Source organism: Pezoporus flaviventris, unplaced genomic scaffold (genome assembly GCF_033815535.1).
Source record: "Pezoporus flaviventris isolate CSIRO_AGI_PZ_B2104156 unplaced genomic scaffold, CSIRO_AGI_Pfla_v1 ptg000002l, whole genome shotgun sequence".
Taxonomy (NCBI): Eukaryota; Metazoa; Chordata; class Aves; order Psittaciformes; family Psittacidae; genus Pezoporus; species Pezoporus flaviventris.
The window spans coordinates 53578749-53588622 of record NW_026892550.1 but is presented as its reverse complement, the minus strand read 5'-3'; the positions used below and the strand labels follow the sequence as shown (position 1 = coordinate 53588622).

At 41.2% G+C, this 9874-nt stretch overlaps 1 protein-coding gene across 4 annotated transcripts in view; it reads left to right on the top strand.

The window, feature by feature from the left end:
• The window catches only part of SLC20A2 (solute carrier family 20 member 2), a 57849-nt gene that overhangs the window by 13021 nt on the left and 34954 nt on the right, over positions 1–9874 (top strand). Inside the window, exon 1 of one of the 4 annotated variants that reach the window (XM_061478809.1) lies at positions 6288–6521. The exons of the other annotated variants lie outside the window; for them this stretch is intronic. The gene's annotated coding sequence lies outside the window, so the exon portion shown is untranslated. Of the gene's footprint in view, positions 1–6287; positions 6522–9874 lie in introns of those variants that run through there. 4 annotated transcript variants of the gene reach the window in all.

Genomic DNA, 9874 nt, shown 5'->3' with positions numbered 1-9874 from the left:
CTTTAAAAGAGAAAATACATATTTTTTTTCTGAGCATTCAGTGTTCTTTACCTGATGATCCATCTGCTCATTTGTTTTATAGGTAACAGTAACTTTTCCTTATGAGTATAACAGAGATAGACTGTGACCCCTTCCAGGTCTTGCAAGAAATGTGCTCCACGTGTGCTTCCATACTCCAGAGGACTCTCTTCATGTGGCATGTTTGTCATACCTGGCTTATTTTTATTTCTTCTTTTTTGGGTTGTTTTTTTTGCCTGATTTTTTTTTTTTTTTTTTTTTTGTTTCCCCCACTACTTCTGCTCTCTGTGAATTTGCACCCTGCCTTGGAATGGTGTGGCCCTTCTCTCAGTGGTTGTGTGGAATGGTGAGGTCTGTGTCAGCGCTTGTCGGGTAGGGAAATGCGTAGGTCTAAAGAAGTCCCCATTCAAGCCTTAGTGGGTATAGCAGGACCCTGGCATGGCTAGCTCTAATTCTCACCCTTCTCCAGAAAGGCAGGAAAGAGGAAGGGTTCTTCATGGAATCCCCTTTGCTATTCCTGACCTTTTCAAGAGCATCCATGCTATCTTTCTTCCACTGGGTGACCATTGGTGTGGTGTAATCCATCACTATCATCAGCACAGCTTAGCTATAAACACCTTTTCAGAGGATGAGGCACACTAGCCACTGGCACTGTTTTCTGGTGCCTTGTACTCAAAAAAATATGTTCTGCTGCCTTAAGGACTTTTTCTTCTCTTTATAGCCTCTGTGTCAGCAAGCAGAGAAATTCTAGCTGTTCGAGCTCTTGTTATGGATAAATACGCTCGGCAGTTTACTGGAGTCAATGTTTCCTGTTATCCTGCCCATACCTTTGGGAAGATTCTTTGTACTGCACATGGATGTAAGGATTGGACCACTAAAGTACAAAAGCTAATGTTACCAGGCTTTGCTCCCAGGCTAGGAAAAGCCCAGATAAAACATGGAGCCTTCTCCCCATGACCAATAGCTCATCTGAGGGAGAGAGTTTTGGTAACAAGATCCCTGACAAAACCGCTATATTAAGCTGGTTTGTAGGTCTGCTTTTCCTATGATTTTAGGTTCTAATTCTCACACAGGGGAAGCATTGAAGCAGAGAGCAACATTTTCCTTTGTAGAGGATAAAGCCCATTTTCTCTTGACTTGCTTCACAGGATCACATGCCCTTAGTAAGTTCTCTTGGAAGGGTTTGCTGAGCCAAGAACCCAACTATGGGACATTTATTTGGGCATGCTACACTGGTGATGATTTAATTCCTAGCCAGTGTGACAAATCTGTTGGCCACCTGTTTTCTCCAGCAGCATCATCAACCTACGGTGAAGCAGATGGCATGTTAAGTTTGCCTTGTAGGTGGAACTCAAGGTTTTTGCTTCACTGTCATGCTCTTCATGTCTCTAGCAGCAAAGGCTACAGGAGATAGATGTGGACCATTACATGGACTCTGAAGAACAAAGATGAGCAGCTGTTGGATTTTGAAGGGGGAAACATGCCTTTTAGTTGGCAGATGCCATTCTTTGCATGGTCTCCAGACAGCATTGGGCACAGTCAACCGCCTTCAGTTGTAATATTTGGTTCCTATTGCTATGAAATGAAGCTTCCATTGCTGTTTCCACCTTTGTATTTTTATTACTGTAATACATATAGAAAAAAATCCCAAACCAAATGATTTCCATTGCCACAGTGTATTGGCCTCATCTATTTCTACTTACTCCAATAACCCCGATCAGCACCTGAGTGTCATTGTCCCTTCTCTCTTTGGTTATACCGCTGGTCCTTTTCTCCTTTTGGCATTCAGCTAGCTCACTTCAGCAGTGCTTGGTGGTGTTCTGTCCTGCTGGCCACACTAATTTTGGAGTCTGTCAGTGAGAGCCAGCCAGTGTGGTTTGGCATGTTGGTAGCTACTCGCACACTCCGGCACCCTTTGAAGGGAGAGAATTGCTGGACTCAGGGGAGCCCCAGCCATCTCTTCTGGCTTAAGAGGAAAAGGCTCCACCACGGTTATTCTCTGAAACCCAAACCAGAATGGAAATGGCAGGCAATCTGGGGCTTGAGGTGTCACGTTTCCTTTATCTGGAAAATTTGCATTGTTGACTTTTGGCAAGCACACTCTGGCTTGTTATCAAGGGGATCTTTGCATAAGCCTCTGAATTTGTAAAATGTGTATTTTTGGATCACCACTGGAGTATTTCATGGGCAGTTTTTTATGTTCTGTGTAAAGTCGGTGTAGGTCCTTCAGTATAATGCTTCTCGAGTTGTCAGCAGTAGCCAGGGCTCTTTGAAATACTTTGCCCGTGCTGATTGCTTTATTCAGATATGTGTCTGGGGAGGGGAAGTGATGGATTAAAATCAGTGAGGCTCGCTTCAGCTGTTCACCAGTTCCCTTGGGCTTAGTATGGACATAGTATGCTCAGTCTCTGGTGAATCAGCCTGAGTCCCTGGCAATATGAGTCCAGTTCCCAGCGCTAACTGGATTAGTGCTTGATTCAGGACTGGTCAAAGCCTTGTGCCTTCAGAATGGTTTCCTGCCTTTGAACTCCTCTTGGCTCGGCTTGGCCTTGGGCTTGTGCTGTGGCAGGGGTTGGAGCCAGGCTGGCTCTCCCAGGCCACACAACACCCACAGCCTGTGTCATCCTCTGTGCCAGCCTTGGCCTCTGGCAATTCCAGTTGTGGGTTCCTCCTTTTCATTTTCCCAGAGCTTGCTCTCTTGATAGACGAGTGTGATCTCAAGCAGAGTCACGCTCTGTAACATGGCAGCTCTCCCTGCATGCCTGTGAAAGCACAGCCGACTCGCCTCAACCATTGGGAGTGGAAATCTTTAAGCTGGGGTGGGACATCATCTTTGAGCGTGTGGGGACTTGCTGGAAGAAAGTTTGGATGACAGTGTGACAGAGTTCAGAGCCATCAAGAAAGCTCACCCAAATGGTTTGCTTCCTCAGAGCAGAGGAGTTGCTCCATCCCTGAATGCCAAGCGACTTTTTAATTTTCATGTTTACCACATTAAGACTTTCCAGAGAGTCCCTGAGATGCTTTTTCTTGCGGTGAAACATGGAAGCATGTCTCTTAACTCAGAGATTTATCCTGATAGATTACAGAATGTGTTGGAGCTTGCTACCCAGTATGCAAAAGCAGATGTGTTTTTATTGGTTGGAGATGGCTTTTTCCAGCTTGAACTGTGTTTGCAGCTATCTGCAGAGCAGATACTCAATTTTGTTGGTGTTCGTTATGCGCAATGGAGTTACTGAAGCACCCAGAAATGGTGCTGTGTTTGATAGAGCTCTGTTAAATCTCCTTTAGTCTCAAGGACCCAAGGGCTGATTTCCAGGTAATGATGAGCGTGTGGTGCTCTGCTTCATGTCCCCTATGGTGTAGATGTCATGGGGGCCTTCAAAACTAGAAAGAAAGGTATTACAAGAGCTGTATTTCTTTGAGATGCTATGTTATACCTGTGCAGTCATCTGCCACTGTTTTGATTCTTCTCATTAATTTTATTTACTTTGTTTGTAGATTGAAGGGAAATAAGGGTTCCCAGGCAGGGTCAGGGACACAAATACTGATAAGGGAAACAAAACCTCCCTGGTTTCAGCTGCTTATGGCTCCAAATTTTAGAGTACCGGCAGGTATGTGAAAGCCTGAAAGCTCCTGTTGCTGGTCAGTAACCTTATTTGAGTTGGTACAATGTAACTAGAACAACACCCTTCAGCTTTCTGATGTATTTTATTCTATTTCTGTTTCTGACCAAAGCAGTTTACAGGTATTTGGGTTCCAATTCTGGCAGGTTTTTATGTTAGAAAATTAGAATCACTCCCCGTTATTTTCTACTAAAAAGGTAGAACACGTTTTATTAGAATAAGCACATATTAGAATAAGCACAATCACTGAAATATGTAGCCTTCCCATCTGAATGGCAAAAAAGGCCAGTAATATTTGATATAAAAGTTACATTAAGTTGCAAATTAACGTTGTTTTACTGGTTACTGGTAAATGAGAACCTGGGGATCTTTCAGAAAATAGCTGATGTGGAAATGCAAACTGAAGGGGGTTTAAAATTAGTTATTGAAATTGGCATGTAGTATTACATTATTTAAACCAGAATATAAGTTTTCCTAGCATGGGTTTGTCAAATCAGGCAGGGATCTCTCAGTTGTGGATTTACCAGAATAAATTTCAATTTTAAAGAAATTAGGATATCTGATGGATGTTTTAATATATAATATTTATAATTTCTACACATATTTGATTTGATGGGAACCAAACTTGTGCTGCCGTTGCCAAAAGCCGATCCTCATAATTTATTTTGTGGTCGTATAAATTTTCCTTTGCCTGCTTCTTTAGTGGTATCCCAAATTGTAACTTTTTAATGGTCAACCTATCTTGGCTTGAATTTTCCCATGCCTGAGGTCCACAATGCTGATTTAGCAGAACAAAAACTTTGAAGATATTTCCTTTTCTCTGTGCTGTTTATTATATCCTTTTCTTTGCGTGTAGACCGAGCTCTGAAGCTTAGGTCAACAAGAAACCACCGCTGTGGTCGGGCTGGCTCGTGGGAAGCGGCACTCAAATGATTCCAGTTTGTTATTCTCCGGGGTCTGAAATGATTCCCACTGGTCGGGCCGGCAGCTTCTGGCTTTTGAAATCTGTGTAGATCCCTCGCAAATAATGTGTCCTTTCAGCAGTCTTTTTACCTGCATCTGCATGCTGGTGGTGATTACTCTAGGCCTTAGTGAATGGTCCTTTAAGGAGAACTAGGGTGCGTTTAGCACTTACTTGGGCAGCTTGGGTTTGAGCTTTTCCAAGGCAGACATCAACAACTTGTCAGCTATAAAGAGAACATGAAATAATATTTTGTGTTCTTTTTTTTTCTTTATAAAGTTAAATTGAGTGCTCCAAGAAAGTTTCTGTGTTTATTTACTTCCTCAAAATCTTGGAATCCAGACCTATAAATGCAGGCTGACTTAATGTTTACAACTATGATAGCTCTCAATTGAATTGATTGACACTACTCATGCACAAAAGAAAAAGTATTATCTTTAGATCTGCAGGAAAAGATTATTATTATTATTGTTAAAATACGTTACTTTTGTACATAAGGGAAAACCAGTGTTCACTTTTCTAGTGAAAAGGCTTTTTTAGAAAGCCTGTTTACCAGCTATTACAGAAATAAAAGACTTTGCAACCAGTCTGAAGAGATGCAGCTTGTCATGAAGTTAGCTATATTGTAAGCTTAATAGTAGGTGGGTATTTACCTTAAATGAAGAGTCAGCATTTCTTGCAAAGAATCATGGCCTCATAATTCTTATTTTTATTGGGGATTTTTAGTGTCATTTCTGCATTGCAGATTTCTAGCTGGAGTTTTGCCTTAATTCTTTTTAGAAGATGATGTAGGCTTACTGATCCATGTGAGTTTTCTTAAGAAATGTAAAGCACTTTTCGTATTTATTGCTTTATCCCTGAGTATAATCTGCAGCTGAATATAACCAATTTAGAAAACTTTTGCATCCTTGTTAAAAAATATCTTTTATTCAAACTTGAAAAAATAGATGAGGTAAGAATTCTGTTTCCAAGTCTGTGTTTGCAAATATAAATCAATTATTTGGTTTTTCTCAAATGTTCAGGATGCAGGAAATTTACCAATTTAAATTCATGTTGAAATTATGATTCCATGGTTTTCAGTGACTCAGAATGGAGTAAAACCTAACAGTTAAATTTAAAGCATCTTTTATTAAAAAACAGAAATGTGCTCAAATAAATTGGTGTCTGTTTGATTTCTAAACTAGTGACAATTTTGATTTACATTACTTTTTGCTGGATAAAATGGCTTAATTGTGTTATATAGTATTAAAGCAAATATTTTATACAAAGCTAAGCCGGGTGCTTTTAGGCAAACACTATTTTTGCCTTGACATACACGCAAAAATGTTTCCCACTTAAAGGAAAGTGGTTGAAGGAATTTGGATTGGGTAATTTAGGTCGAACTGTTGAAAGTGAAGTTGCTTTCTTAGGCATCAATCCAGTCAAAACTAATGCACATCTTTAACTTTCTGCAGTCTGTGTAGCCTGTGAGACCTCTACTGACATGGATAAAGTATCAAGCATGCAACATCTTTCCTGAATTGGATGTACATACCCTACCATCACTTGCACTTGAGTTAAGCGTGCTTGCAAACAAGACCTGGGGCTCCTCAGAGATTACCTGGTCTCACCAAATTGCCCAGCCAGCGATCAAAAATGAGATTTCCTTCCTCATTTATGCCTATGCTTGAGGGGGGATTGGAAAAAAAAGGAATGTTTTGTTGCTTTTAATGTGAGCTTCATTGGATTGGTTTGTCTCACTAGTGCAGTCGTGACGCAGTGTTGTGTTTTATCAGTGCCCACCCCCAGCAGAATTCTTTGCTTAAGAGGAGGCAGATTTTCACCTACTGAATAAGGCTCTGGACTCACACTGATGCTTCTCAGTGTTGTCTTGTGTGCTCTCCTGTGCCGGAGTGAATTTTATCCCCGGACTGCCTGGTGTAAGTTATAGCCCTCTTTCTACCCTCTGGAAGTTTGCATGTTCAGTGTGAGTGTGCTAAATGATAGGATGTCTATTTTAGACTTCAGCCTGTATTTACAATCGGGAGAGCAAGTCGCTGGAAGAACTTAGCTCCTTTTCTTTTGAAACAACTTTTAAATACTGGGTGAGTTTTAAAGATTTCTCTGAATGTCTTTGTTTTATAAAACATGTTTTCCATAACCATGAACACTTGTTTTCTCTGAATGGATCTTAAAAATCTGTAGTGGTGAATCATAAAAAACACTTGCTTGTTAAAAAGACTTTGTTCAGTCATCAAAGGATCAAATTGTCTTCTAGTTAGAGAAAATTATATTTATCAGCAAATGCAGAAGGACCTGTTGATACTTTACCTATCTTACTTGTTTGTAGAGCTGCTGTTTAAACAGGACTGCTCTCTGTGGTTTTAGTGAATGTTTTCGGCAACAGGATCTTATGCTAAATATTTTATGCGCATTTTTGACCTTTCAGTGGTGAGAACAGAGGTTGATAGGGACTAAGAAAAAGAAGCATCCTCTGGAACTTTTGGGAGCTGGCGGTGACAGTCCCTCTCTGCGCTGTTAAGCTGGATGGGAGTCCTTGGAAAGCTACCAACTTCAGACTAGTTTCCATATCAAGTAGTGGCATGAAGTATGCTTAAACACATTGTTAAAATAGGAACTGATTGATACAAAACCTGCTGCTGCAGATGTGGCAATATTTTTAAAGTAAGTCAAGGGTGCTTTTTCTGTACTGGAGCACTAAACTTGCGTCGCGCTTGGCCTTGTGACAAGTCTTGTGCATGTAATTTAGAGCCATATAGGCATGTTCTTGGTCTTGAACCACTTGAATTAATACCATCTTTCATATGAGTGTAGTATTACGGTTTCAAAGTAGATAACTTGTGATCCTTGTGGCCCAAGCATGAATTGGAAATGATAAGGATTATTGATGTGAACGGTATTAGTAGCTTTGGTTATAAATCAGGCTTGGTTTCTATGCACCAATAGACAGGAATGCCAGATCTGGCATGAGTTTATATACACAGGTGGGAAGCCTGACAGATCGGTTTTATATAAAGAACAACATACAGAAATTAGGGATGGAATAACCTGCTAGAAGCTGCTGTCTGGTAAGCATTTTAGACAGGCTTTTCAGCCACTGGTAACTGGAAGTGAACCTGCCTGTCATTACAAATTCAGTGCTGCTGTCTATCATGTAACGTCTGCTGTTTTCAACACTGCAGGGGAAATTGTCCTCCCCTGTCTGTCTTGTCATAACGCAGAGTGGAGGAGTTGTAAGAGTTACCTTGAGAAATGCTACACTAGCTGCTGTCTTTCGAGTTTTGCTCATACTTGGGCAACAACCAAACAGTTAAAATTGGGACTTGTGGAATTTCTGCCCTGTCCGGAGCAAGAGAAAGTTTTCAACTGCAGCATGGGGTAACTTCTGAGAGCAGAACTGCATACAGCATGATTCACATATGGCATGAGCAGCATGATTTACATATGGCATGAGCTGCATATGGGGTCATTTATATACCTTTCAATGTTCCATGAGTGCAGTAGGTTCTTCCCTTATTTTCTGCAAAGGGAAGTTTAAAGGACATTTATGGGGTCTCTGTTTGTTTCCTTTCTGTCAAACAGTTGGATTGCTGGTAGGTAGTGCACTCTGCTTCCATAGACTGAACTTCATCTGAGCTGTTAAATTTGTCCCTTTTAGATGGTTCTGCATTCTCTTTAGCAGCAATTTGGCAAAAAAAAAGTAACAACTGACATCCTAATTTTTCAAATTTCATGTTATTTTTCACCTACGCTTAGATTTCTATTGTGAATAGTTTCCAGAAGAGCTGTCTTAGTAAATGTCCATATATAAACATGTCCTAAAATGATCTCGTGGTTACCAGGAGACCCTGACATTTTCCTGAGGATTCACTTGTCTTACTGCATGAATCAAGGTGCTTCCTTACCTAGGTTTTGTTTTCATTTCTCCCTTAGGGAAGCAATAGCACTTTCTGTTGACAGAGTTATAACAAGTTGTTAAGCTAGCAACAAAATAAAATCCAAGGGGGGTGTCTGGATCATCTGCCAGCAGGGCAGAGGGACGTGCTTAGCATTTCCAAAAATTAGATTTTTCTCACTGAAGTGCAAGTTCTGTAAGTTTTTAAGTCCACTTAAGCAGTTAGAAGCTTCAACTCAGACCTCCCAAGTATAATACACTAATTATCGATCATAAGAGAACTGTATTAGCTAAAAATCTTGCCTTGGCATAGAATTAGCTTCTTACAACTTGAAATTTCATCTCTATGCATCTCCCTTTGCACTAACAGCCACCAGAGAAGAATGCTTCAGCTTTAGGTCCTGCTGAAGCTCCCCGGTGCTAACACAGTTCCTCTGCCCTGCTAATGCCCAAGGGTGAGTTTGCAGCACGGCCACTGCAGTGCAGGCTGGGCTGGTCCAGGAAGAGTTATCCAAAGCCTAAATAGGAAAATTAACTTTTCCACCCAGAGTCTGCTGCATTAGCGTAGTGCACCAGACTGTGGAAGCCTTGGAGAGGCGGTATGGATCCCGCAGGTAAATGGGAGGATTTCCTAGTATCTGCCAGGTCAAGCTGAATTGCATTTGGCATGCAGAGGCATGCTGATGAAATATAAATGGGTGCGGGAGAGAAACAGGCTAGTGACTTCCAGCTGTCATGCAGAAAGCAGATCTGCTGTTCCCTACTATACAGTGGCTTTTTCCAGTTTCTTTTTCGTCCCAGGAACACGAAATACCACAGGCTCTTGGGTTAGATTAGGTGATGAGGGGCATAGCTCAGTATGTCTGAGCATGCCAGATATATTTTGGGCTCTAGAAAGAAGCATGCTTCGAGCTTTAGTCTGTATTTAGTCACTGGCCTACTTTGCAGGATATTTTGCATTTCTGAAAACTTTCTCACCAGAGATGTGCCCCCTTTTTTTCTTTCCTTTCTCCTTTCTGTTTCTGTCTTGAAACAGTGAACACCTCTTACAGTTATTGAAGGTTGAAGGTAGTAACACCTGGCCATTCAAATGGTGCCTGCAAGTTAACTTTTAAACGTGTGTTTACTCCCTTTCCTCTTTTCCTTTTGGTTTACATCTAATTAAAGGCAAGGCTTGGCCATCGTTGTGCTCTGTCACTTGTGCAAATGCGGTAGAGGTCACGTCGAGCCTCCCAAGTCTTGAAGGAAGCTCTATTTCGAACTGTCACCTTGCATAAAATGACAGGAGAGGTGACTTCTTACTTAAGGCATCCTTTTCTCACGAGGTCATATATCCCATTTCACGGGGAGGGAGATTATGTGGCTGCCTCTCTGAGC